The following is a 13,484-nucleotide window of genomic DNA, read 5'->3' as shown; positions in this document are numbered from 1 at the left end:
CAAACACTTAAAAAAAATTCTTAGGATTAGAAATAAATAGTGACGGAACAATTGTCGCACAAAAACACATACTTGAAAAAAAAATCAATTTCCTAACCATCTACAGGATAGAAAGCAAATACAACGCTTTCTTGGAAATCTAAATTATTTAGCTGATCAAGGATTTTTTAAAAATCTTGCAAAACAAAGAAAATCTTTACAACAAAAAATATCCGAAACAATTCCTTGGAAATGACCTGAAGAAGATCGCGAGGTTGTTTAAAACTAAAGAGATGTGTAATAAATTACCTGAATTATACAATCCAAGTGATGATGATATACTCATTGTCTCTACTGATGCATGCATAACACATTGGAGCGCCATTTTAATAGTGTTATATGGCAAAAAGTCAGAAGAAATTGAAAAAATAAAAGAATTAATAACTCAAAAACTTCCCTAAAACAAGAGAAACTAGTAAAATATAATAGTCGCACTTTCACTAATTCCCGACAAAAATACCCGATACATGAATTAGAAACCTTAGCAGCTATAAAAACATTTAAGAAATAGCTGATTGATTTAAGATCAATCAAGTTTTATCTAAGAAATGATTCAAAATACTTGATCGGATTTCAAAACTATAACATAAAGGCAAACTATAATCAAGGAAGACTAATAAGATGGCAGATGCAAATATCACAATACTCATATGTACCAGTATACATAAAAGGAGAATTAAATTAATTGCTGATTCACTAACAAGAGAATTCAGAAATGAAAACCCAAAATAAAAAATTATATTTATCAATAGAAGAATTGATAAACTATCATTAATAATTACCTATCAATGATAAATTTACCAATTACTATTTGATACTCTTGATATAGAGACTATATCATATAAAATAATCAGCCATAAGACACACAAATAATTCTAGTTTCAGGAACGCAGCAATAAAAACTTTGGAGAATCAACTCAAGCAGAATAAGGAAAACCTAAAGAAGGTCCAAGACGAAATAAATTAAATTGAATCAGTAATCCAAAACCTAAAACCAAAAAATCAAACCCAAAACACTGAAAATATAGTCTTACCAGAAAGTCCACCTAAAATCCCCATAAATTCTATGTCATTGACAACGGATCAATGAAGGGAGTATATGACGAATGGCATAAAGCAGCCTAATTTATAACAGGAAAAAACATTATTCATCAGAGCTATCCAACAATCGACGAAGCCAAGCGAGCCCTCGATGAATCAAGCAAAAATAAAAATCAATTTAAAATTAATTCAAAGATCGCCTAATTCTTGGCGAGGAAGGAAGTATGCAACCAACAATTAAAATGACACCCATCAGAAAGTGATTCAACGTTACTACTCACCAGAGCAACTGAAGAAAAATCAATTAAAGAAGAAACAAGCCCATTTGTTTTCAGAATATGGGACAATACTTTCATCAAATGCCCAAGATATCATCATCTAATGTGTGAGCTACTTAGAAAAACACAGTTCGAAGTTAAACTTGGAGAACCACACACATGCACAATCTGCGGAACCAAAGACGAAGGACCAGAGGATGAAGTGATTGAAGAGGAAGACATGACTGAGGAAACAATAATTGAAGAATCAATCAAAAAAATGTAGACATCCGACAAGAATCACGTGAAAAAAAATGTAGACCTAATATATCTACCTACATAAATAAAGTGGAAAATAAGATTCCACACGCTATCTTTGTAAGAGTGGACAACAAATGAGCCATGCGTCTACCTTTATTATGTAAAATAGTCATGTCCTTATCTCATATGTAGTATAAATAGGTGTGTAAACCTCGCTTGTAAGGGTGTGAAGTGAAATAAAAAAAATTGAACAAGTTTCGATTTAAAGAGTTGAGAAAACTTTTCTCTGAAAAGCTCTAACTGTTGAAGGTTTAAATCTTCTGAATAGCAGTTTACACTAGACAAAACTCATAAAAATAAATTAAAAACACCCGAGAATAAAAGAAGTTCAATCAAATTCAGGCGACCATTACAACCAACAAAATTCAACTATAGCTCATTTCAGGTATGTCCGATAAAGAAGAAACTCAGAACATAGTACAAAATAACTTATTAGATTACATTAGTAGTATGGAACGAATAATTTCTTTGAAAAAGATATACTAATCCAAGGATCAAAAATTAAAAACCTTGAAAAAGAAGCAAAAATAACATTAAAATGATGAAGATGTACATAGAAATAGATGATCAGAAAGATTAACAAAAAATATTATACTTTGAAAATTCATACAAGAATTTCCCTTACCAATTGAATCGACCCACGGTGAATTCACATTACTAGTAATTTCCTCTGAAGCCATAAATGAAAAGGTAAGTAAAATGAAATTGAGTCATCTAGAAAAAAATATCGTATATACACATAGGAACAATTCAAATAATAGTAAGATAAACATTTAAAAAATATCGATTCCCCAATCAGATTAGTAGTAACTGACAACAGAATTCAAGATGAAAACGATAAAATAATCGGAATAGTAGATAGAAATTCAAAACACTCAGTTGTTAAATTTAACGTGGTCTGTCAATATAGCATCCCATTAATAACAAAAAACCTTAACAATTTGATCGGAATTATCTACGATTTCCAAAGACATGATCTTATGGAAGATGGAGATCATCCGCTATCAATTACATATACTGTTGGATATGCTTTATCCTCATCTGCACATAATATTGAATTTGCAAAAATGAATGATATATATCTTGAAAACTTGTTTAAAGAAACCACCAATGTTAAGTTTATACCAAATAAAAATATAAGCGATCAAATAAATAGAACATATACTCCACAGTTAAATTCTTGGAACCTAGCTTTAGTGGATCAAGAATAGTTAGAAACAGAACCTACAAAAAAAGAAGAAAATCAGTTAATAGTTCATATGAGTTACAACAAATTAATCATAAACTAAATAAATTAGATCAAATTATAACAACGCTAGATAATAAACTATGAAAAGTAGAGTAAAATATGCAATATTAGTCATTGTCTGATGAGTTTAATGATTCTATTGGTACTAGTCCAATTGAATTGATTTGATTAAGATATTTTACTTTTTTAATAGGATTTTTTATTTGACATTCATTCGCATAGAGGCCTATTTCATGGCATAACCAACATTTACAATTTTTCTTGCCTTGTGGGCAATATTTTTCGTTATCCATTGCTTTCTTTTCTTTTTCTCTATAATATTTCTTTCCTTTTTTTCTTTTATACAATTTTCTCTTTCTTGGTCTAAAGTATTTATTCTTGAATCTAAACCTTCATAGTTCTCGCAGTTGAATTCAAATGTTCTCTTACTCTTTTGATTTTTTGGCTTTGAATACATAGGGTTCTTATGTATTCTCTTAGTATTCGTATGTTATGTATGTTAAATGGGGATGGTAGTTTTTGTATTAATACTTCCATGTATTTAACATAATCATCATGTGGTAGTTCATAATAATTCTTTTCGTATTGACATATAAATTCGTCTAGGTATCTCATATTGCATATTTCTATATTATTTAATATATGTCTCACTTTCGCTATTTTGTTCTATGTCTTCATTAGTTTGTTCTTTCCCAGTAGGTTTATTCCGCCTAAGAACTGTGTATTTAATTTTTCAACCACAGTGACAAGAATTTTTTGATGGTCTCTAAACTTTTGTAGTTGAAATTTATTAGCATCTTTCATCCCGGCAAGGTATGTGAATACAATTCCGGTTGTGTTATATATTAAGAGATTTAAATAATTTTCGGCGTTCATTTTTTGAATTGTTTCGTTTAATTGTAGCTGCATTTCTTGTTCAGAGACCCAACTGCGTAATCTGATTTTACTGATTTTGGTTTAAATTGTTGATACTTTTTCGATTTTTCCTGTTTCGGGTCTAAAATATCCTCTTTCATTTTTGTAATTGTTGTCAAATTTTATGGTTGATTTTTGATCAATAAGTTCTTGTTTACTTGTTCCTTCTACAGGATTTTAGAAAGGAACAAATGGTTCCTCCTCTGATGAAGAAGAGTGATCAATTATTATTTCATTTTATTCAAGTTGTTGAGGATTGTCTATTAGAGTAATATTTTTTTAGCATCTTTCTTAATTCTTCCATATGTTTGTCCATTTTCCTTAATATCGCCCCCCCCCCCCTTTTTCTCATTTGAAATATTTTTTAGCATCTAAACACGGTCGTGCTTCCATACTCCGACTCAAGAATAGGTCGTTCCGAGATTGATTCCGATGGCCGGACCTTCTCATTTACCAAACATTCTATCAGAGAAGCTAACAGAGAAAAGCTTTTAGCAAATTATAAAGATGTAAGATGTATGCTCTGAAGTAGTAGCTGACGTAATTGTTGAAGCAGACATTGTGTTGAGTGGTGAAGACCATGTGGAGTCAAATGCTGAGCTGGAGTCGTGTAGACTTGGAGAGCAAGGGCGTATTTTAGAGATATGGAAAGGGGAATAAACTTGAGGATAAATTTTATGACTTAAAAGAAGAGGAATAAGTGCATTCTAAGAAAAGGAAAGTTGCACTTATTGTTATGGAAGATGTTTATACTCATGTTGCCTTGGAGACTAGGATTTCAGGAACGTGTAGAATAATATAAAATAGCTATGGAGCCGTCTGTATCAAGATAGAGACACAAAGGCTGATTTTATAGAGAGTGAAAAGCTCTTGAAAGTTGTATGGGTCGTGCCGAAGCAGTTGCTGAAGTATTTGACGAAAGAGAGACATAAGCGTTGTAGCTTAGGAATCTTTCAGTAGTGTTTGTTTGGGTGTTAAAATTAGACGTGTAAAATCTGAATTAAGCAGATGTTGTAATAGATTGTTTAAAAGAGATTCTAATAAAGCATAAGTGTTTCCTTGTAGTGTTTTGTCTCTCGGTTTACTTTCTACAATACTATTGTGGTGTCTCCTTTTGCACTAGCAATTGGTATCAGAGCGGGTCACCTAAGTCACTGGTGAAGATCCCGAAGGCAAGAGGAAACAAGGGAAGACAGAGTACAGCAGGAAGCAGTAGGAAGCGTGGTGGCTGAGTTTATGCTTGATCCTCAACAATATGGCATTGTAAAGTGAAGATGAAGACAAGCTTACAAAGTATTGATATGGAGGTTTTGGCATCAGTGGAAGATGGCTATGAAGTTCCCAAAACGGTAGATAAAGATGGTTTTGTGGTCAACGAACAATTGGCTAAATGGAAAAAAGCGTGAGAAGGAGATGTCAAGGAATAATTTTGTGTAACCGACCTGTCGCCATATGATGTCTCGAACGTTATTTTGAGTTTGATTTGGACAATTAGTGTTGACTTCGAAATTGCGGACAAAATTATTCCAAAACTCATCGTAAAAATTCTTCGCTAAAAATTATACGAAAGTTACTTGTTTGAAAAAAACTTTTCCGAGGACTTTCAGGCGTTGATTCTGTTGTGACCGATTTTGACCCCAACAATGATTGGTTCGACTGTGGCTATAAAATTTTACAGCTAAAATTTTACAATCAACTTATCTATAGCTAAAATTTTACAAAACTCATCGCTGTAAGTTATACGCCATAGATATGTTAAAATAAAAATGTGAAATATGTGATGTTTATATAAAATACTTTTTTATCAATTAAAGTAGTTTATAATAATATTTTTTAAAACAATCACAGTTTACTGTTACTTATAATATGATATGTAAGTAATATTTATGTTATTTAAAATATATTTTTTTTTAAAAGTACCCAAATTAATTGAAAAGATTTATTGTTGTTTTATTATAATTATCTAATTTATTTGATATTAAATATAGTTTTTCTTCTTACAGCTTTTACAGCCTATAAAAAGGATGTAGATCACTCAGTAAGAAGTTGGGCAGATAGAGGATTTCATGAGAGTTTTGCAGTAGATACATCCAGATCTTCCCACAGTGGAAACCACATTGAAGAATTTGATGAAGATTATTGGGAAGAAAGAGCTTGGGAAAACTACATGGAGAATGATAGATTTGCAAATCGTGATCCCAAATCGATCGACATCCACCGTCCACCATCGATCGATTATCTACTTCACCCAGCAAAACGACATCGTCCATCGATCGACATCGCCAGCATCACATCGATCGATATTGACCCAGACGAATTAAAGGACAAAATCGGAATTTCACCAATTAGGACAACAGATGGGTATATAAAGTTGTCAACACCAGCCACGAAATTTCAAACTTCAACAACTCATACCCAGCAGCTTCCAGCAACTAGCAACATAACCATGGAGGACTGCAACATCAAGAACAATTGATCCAATCCTGCAGCTAGACGATTTCATCATCGATCGCCACCACCACTGCACCATCGATCGATCCCTTTACCAGAGCTCAATCTCGATTTTATGATTCATATGATATCAGGAATGTTTCACTAACACCTGATGAATTTGGTATTTTCAGGGACATAGATGGCTTTGCAAGAGCAATGGATGGAAGAGTTCTGCACATATCCAGAGAAGACGTAGCAGACATCCTTCAAGTTGCCAATGGACCAGACAACATGTTCACACAGCAACGTGGCTATCCAGACATCCAAGCTCACGTTCAAGACAACCACCACGTCACCATGAGGGAGGATACAGTTCCTCAAAGTTTCTGTCAACCTAGGAGTTCACCATCGATCGATATCGTTTCATCACCATCGATCGACGGCGAGTTACCCAGATCGATCGACAGAGCAAGAGTCAGATCGACCGTCAGACGTATGGAGTTTGGACGACGTGCCTTTGATTCCAACGGATCCAGAAGATTCAAATGGGAAGAGAAGGACGAATTTGGTGTCCACAAATATGAGTTTGGACATGCTGGGGGAGTTGATGGTGAAATCATCCCTGTCACCAAGGAGCACATAAGAAGAATCCTGGAGAGAGCATCTCTTTTTCATAAGGGTTGCTTACGCCTTCCAGAACATACACGCCCTTACCATGCATACAGACCACCACCAGTACTCTACAGCAGAGAGGAGATAAATGATATGGTGACTGATGTATGGAGAGCTCAGACACACCTTGAGGCAGAATTTCGCACATTGGTGGAAGATACTTTCCAGCCTTTGGATAGCAGCTATGAAGCTCTCCAAAGTGATATGACAGTGCTAAGAATGGAGATTGAGAGCATTAGAACCATGCTTGAGAAGGAAGCCACGCCACCAGTATCAATCGACACAGAACCTACACCATCGATCGACATCGGCAAGACTACATCCAAGGACCAACCAGAATGTTCATCACCTAAAAGAGATGAATGGGAGATTGCTTACATCAATACACGGATTGGAGACGTCTACAGCCCCCTCAACAACAATGTCGAATGGTTAAGCAATAGGATTGATCTTCTACAGAAAGAGTTGGTAACAATTCGCGAGAAAGGTCAGACTCAGAATGCTAATGTTCCGTCGATCGACACAAACTCTTCACCATCGATCAACACAAGGTTTGCAGCTATGGAGGATAGGATGACATCATACGAGGAAAGGCACAATCACTACAGTTCACCTATCATGTGATACCTGGATACACTGTCACAACAGTTGAACAAGTTGCAACAAGACATTGGCATAGTTCAAGATCATCTTGGTCTTCGTGAAAGAAACGCGACATCGATAGACAGGCTCAAACCTATGTCTATCGACATCGAGCAACCACCAGCGCAGACAGCATGCACAACAGCAGAAGTTGATCAGATCAAACATGAGCTATACGAAGCTATGAATGCTATGGAGGAGAGACTCAACGGAAGAAGTGATGACATTGACGACACCCTCAACGAAAGAGTGAACAGCCTATGCAGAGCTACTCGTCAACTGAAGAACTAGATACGTGATATGCAGTACCAAGGACAGCTTTCAGAATCGATCGACACAGATACCACTAGATCGACCGACAGAACTCACAGCGAAACGACCGACGCACATGTTGTAGCATCGATCGACACCGAGTCCTTGGCAGACCGAGATCAGCAGACTCATGACCAGCATGACACTACACAACATGAAGAACTGTCCGAGCATTCAACAATTGATTTCTATCAACATCAGTTCGACATGGAAGATTTAGACAGAAGGCTACAAGTCATCAAAGCAGATTTAGCAAATATGCATCAAAGATGGACTAGACCAGATGATGCCACAAGAAGTTTCACTGCTACTGTGTCCAAAGATCAAGGAGACGTTTGCCAACCAGCAAACAACTGTTCCTACTACAACTGAGTCACACACCCACCAAAGTCAAGCTAAATGACTATAACAAAGCGCTGAGTGTGAGGCAACCCACTATTAGGTTTTCTTTTATTTTGTTTTAAGTTATTTTTACATTTTTACTTTTATTTTTTGCATTTATTTTTGCAGTTTTTAAAGATCCAAGTAGAATGATGATTCCGTCGACCGACACATTCCATTCACATCGCTCGACACCACACGACCATTACTAACGATCGACGTATAGCTTTACGTATCGATCGACACCATATCGGTCATGTTTAGTCGTTCTATCTTGTTACATTCAGTTCTTATGATTTATTTATTCACTCCGACTGTGTTACACTGGGACAATGTAATTTAAGTCTGGAGGGGAGTTTACTAATATGTGTTTTTATTTTGGTTTTTATTTAAAATGTTTTCAAAATTATTTTTAACATAAGTACTAAAAAGAGACATTGATATAGATTTATACTTGATTATCTAACCACTCTTTAGCACCATTCTAGATTTACTGATTGCAGATAGTACTAAAGATGCTAAAGTGGATCAACCTGTCACTTATATACACTAGCTGAGATTGGAATCCTTTTACAAGTCTGGAAGGTAAAAAGTCTGTGTGTTTCTGGTTCCCTTCCTTCTCTCTCTTCGACATCTCAAAGATCTAAGTTTAATGTTATAGAAGATTGAAATGATTTCTTGAGCGGCAGAGGGGTAGGAGTGTCTCCCGCGACCCCAGTATTCTAAATCTCAGGGATGATCACACATTGTGGAAACGAGGGGAGATGAGATGACTAGATGACCTTTGTGGCATCGAAACCTGTTGAAATTGAAACTAATAAGAGATTCAGAGAAGAGAGATGAGGGGAGAAAGGGATCAGAGAAGACTACCTGTGTGTTCAGATACTTGTTTGAGTTGAATCCATGTGTCCTTTGATCGATACTCCCAAGGTAAAGCCTGCACTTTTATTTTATGTTAAGAAAGGAGTTTATTAGAGGGGAATGTCAGATAAGATTTGCTAAGTTGTGGACTAGATGAATTTGGTTGCTAAGCTAGGATAAGGCATAATGAACTTCTGTGATTAGGATGTTTAGATATGAATTGCAAACCCATAGAGTGATGACTTCAATATTTTGAATTTTTGAGTCCCTACTGCTTTCAAACCTTTTCCAAAGACTACTGGTTTTTGCTTGAGGACAAGCAAATGAGTAAATCTGGGGGAGTTGATATACCATGGATTTCACCCATTTCCTACCATGGTATAGTAGTATTTTATTATATAACTAATGTGTTTTCTAGCCCGTTAGGTATATTTTCAGGTTCAGGAGCGTTTCGCGATAAAGTGATGTTTTTGGAGCATTTTGGAGTACAAGAGATAATACACCCGAGTTGACCATTTAAGACCAAGTCGGAAGTCAACATTGTGATGAGAATCGATCGATACTCATCCAGAGTTGTCGATCGATGTAGCTGAGAAGATCCGCGTACTAGAAGATTATAATCGATCGATACACATCTAGTGTTGTCGATTGATATCAAGGACGAAATGGTTTAGCCGACTACTTCACCAAGACTTCACCAAATTGCGAGATTGCCCCTGACGAGTTTTTAACCTAATGGAAATGCTTAAATATTCCTGCTATGTGTTTTTGACGGCAGGCAAGCTTTGACAAGTCTAAGAAACAAGTCTTGAGAAGCAAAGCAGAGAGTGTGAGAGAAAGACTAGGGTTTTATATGTTTTGAGAGATTGGAGAGATCATTGAGAGATTTGTGATTGAACTCCATTTGTTTTCTATTCCCTATCTATGCAATTCTTTTATCTATCTTATATTATGAATTGCTTAGCTATGTCTGAGTAGTCTACTTGTTAGATCTAGGGTTTAAATAGGTTTGTGGGATTAGCCCCAAACTATAATTGCTAAGTTCTGATATTCATCAAATAGATTGCACCCTAAGCTTGTTCTAGAGTAGCTAACTAGAGCATAGATCACTATGATCTTTGATATCTTGAATTATTTGTTTGAACTAGTTGTCTCCTTGGAGAAGAGGTAACCGCCCTCCTTGAGACCTAGTGTTCATTATCGGCTTGCGCATAGGCATATCTAGAAGCCGTCGATCGATATCCCGACAGGTGAATCGATCGGCGCTGCGAAAGGTGTATCGCTCGATATCTCTAAAGGATATCGATCGACTCTTTTTCTGGTAAACAGACGACAGTTGAGGCCATGATCTAGATTATTTAACCAGTGAGACATCACTGAGAGTTAAGCGGCTGAGTTCTATAGTATCATGCAAGCAACTTGTTAGGCATTTGTAGATATTATAATCTCCATTCCTGAATAAAAGCCCCAAGTCTATCACTCTTTATCATCAAACAACCATCATATTGTTAGTTAGAGCAACTACCTTGCTCATTTTTGTGGGAACCAAAATTCGCACTGTCGATTTTTATTAAGTAAATCGGAGGAAAGCTAAGTAAACCTAACTTTCCCTGAAGGTCCGGATTCTCTGCGACAACCAACGACAAGTGATCAAATAAATGCGGAAAGGTTTTATTAAGATTTGAGACTGGACCTTAAGGAAGGCTGCCTACGTACCCCTTTCGAGGATCAAGTCGGACGTAGTTCAGTTGGAGTTGTTTGAACAAGAGATCGAACTGCCTGGCGGAGTTCGTCTAGTACGAGCGTTAGTCATAGAAACGGGCATGTCGAGAATAATGCCTAGGGTTTCTATGTGCGGAACTCTAACTACAACAAGGGTTTTGTTAAGAGTTGGGACTGGACCTTGAGAAAGGCTGCCTACGTACCCCTTTCGAGGATCAAGTCGGACGTAGTTCAGTTAGAAAGATTTGAACAAGAGATCGAACTGCCTCGGCGGAGTTCGTCTAGTATGAGCGTTGGACATTGAAACAGGCATGTCGAGATTAATGCCTAGGGTTTCTATGTGCGGAACTCTAAGTAAAGCTTAAACGTTGGATCTTTCCGAGAGGAGTAGAGATATGCTAACGTGACGGAAGTAGGACAGGGGCGGCCGGACGTTCTAGGTCCTGCCTTGCTAGTCTGGCCACCTAAGTCCTACATTCTCTAAGCTAGCAGGAATTCTCTAAGTCTAAATCTCGGATCTGCCCTAATTTTCGGATTTGCTCTCTCTCTTAATGATTTTTTGCTCTCTTCTTCTTCCTCTCCCAAAGCTCCTTTATATACTCCTTCTTATGACGGTCTATTCTCTTTCTGGGCCGCAAGACGGGCTTCTTTCCATTTTCGTCGGCCTCCACGTTTATTGGGAAACTTAACATTTATCTTCGGGAACTTGACATTTATCCTTCCGTCGATTTAGCATTCATCTTGTTATGTAAAGATAAACGTAAATCGTCGTATCTATCTCAGATAATCGTAGACAGACTGTCCGATCGCGTTTGGTCCCTTTCGGGCCGTCTCTAGGACTTCTGTTGTTTTCTACGATTTCTTTGGAAGTTCTTCGTTCGTTCGTAGAGTTGAGACGAGTGGTGTCTTAAGATGACCATCGCTGTTTCGTACGAAGAATCTAAGATCTTCCTTCCCGTCGATATCTTACGAGTTTCCGAATGTTTTCGACGGTCTTAGATTGGAGTAAGAACCGGAGTTTCGTACGCGGAATCTCGATGATTCGTCCTGCGAGGACTTGGGATAGACTCGAAGTACAGACTTCTGATTGCCGGGGACTGGGATTCGTGTACCGAAGATTGTTGTCCGAAGACCCGAGCCAGAACGGGGCTAGCCGCCCGGCGGCCACGGCCAGCACGGGCGCTAGCTGCCGGCGGCCACGGCCAGCACGGGGCTAGCCGCCCGGCGGCCACGGCCAGCACGGGCGCTAGCCGCCGGCGGCCACGGCCAGCACGGGGCTAGCCGCCCGGCGGCCACGGCCAGCACGGGGCTAGCCGCCCGGCGGCCACGGCCAGCACGGGCGCTAGCCGCCGGCGGCCACGGCCAGCACGGGGCTAGCCGCCCGGCGGCCACGGCCAGCACATGTGCTAGCCGCCGGCGGCCACGGCCAGCACGGGGGCTAGCCGCCCGGCGGACAGGACCAGCACGTGCGTCTCGACGAGGACTTCGATTCGATGTCTTGATCGTTTTTCTGAGTCCTCACGGTTTGAGAGAACGGGCTCTTCGAAGTTTTCCGGCGGCCAGGACCAGCACTGGCGCTAGCCGCCCGGCGGTCAGGACCAGCACGGGCGCTAGCCGCCGCCGGCCAGGACCAGCACGTGCGTCTCGACGAGGGCTTCGATTTGATATCTTGATCGTTCTCTGGGTCCTCACGGTTTGAGAGAACGGGCTCTTTGAAGTTTAAAGGCGGATTCCTTGTCGTTCGGCCTGTCCAAACTTAGATTACTTCTCGTTTCTTCCGTATACTTTCGTATGGTCATGTCATATCAGCTACGGACCTAATGTCTCTCGGTTCTTCTTGATTGTATCATCGAAGTTTAACGACCAAATCTGAGTTGGTTTTCTCGTAAAGTTTATCGTGTAAAACAAGAACAATCGACTTTAACATAGGTTTTTTTTAAGCTGTACGACTTGCTTTGCTTTTGACGCTTGTTTTATGGAAAGTCCGCGCACAATAAATATTTTTAGCCGTTGATTTCGAGATAACCGTTTTTGACCCCAACAATTTTAGGAATTGTCATTTGCATTTCATCATTAAAACCAACTTCACCTAGGATTGATTAATTGATTAGATTTAATTGGTTCCCTAACTCGTCGTGATTCGATCCCTAAGTACTACAGCTGAACCTCTTATTTGAGAGAGTAAGCTCTATAGGGTAATTTGAGCAGTATCAATAAGTGTGTGTGTTTGTGTGTGTTATACCATGTAGTAATTGTAGATTGTTTCTTGTTCTACATCAATGAAATCTTGACGAAGTTCCAGGGATATAGAAAACAAACCCCATTAACAAACTATGTGTACCATTTACTTTATTCTTATGTTGAGAATTGTAACTCTTGTATTGTAAGTAGGATGAGGAATGAAAGTTGTTGAGCCTAATTTGAGCTGTGTCCACTTTGTTCCTGCTGCTTCATAGTTTGTAGTATAGAAGCTCACTCTTTGAAAAACGAGAGCGTATGGAAAACGATCATTTCATATCTAATATGTTTAATTCATATCCGACTTATATCACCATACAAAATATATCTAAACTTTTCAAAAATTTAAAATAACATACATGTTGTTTATCTTTTTGGTGAAATCATACACCGGTCGCCAC

The sequence above is a fragment of the Raphanus sativus genome, chromosome 4 (genome assembly GCF_000801105.2).
Source record: "Raphanus sativus cultivar WK10039 chromosome 4, ASM80110v3, whole genome shotgun sequence".
Taxonomy (NCBI): Eukaryota; Viridiplantae; Streptophyta; class Magnoliopsida; order Brassicales; family Brassicaceae; genus Raphanus; species Raphanus sativus.
This window is presented reverse-complemented; position numbering follows the sequence as displayed.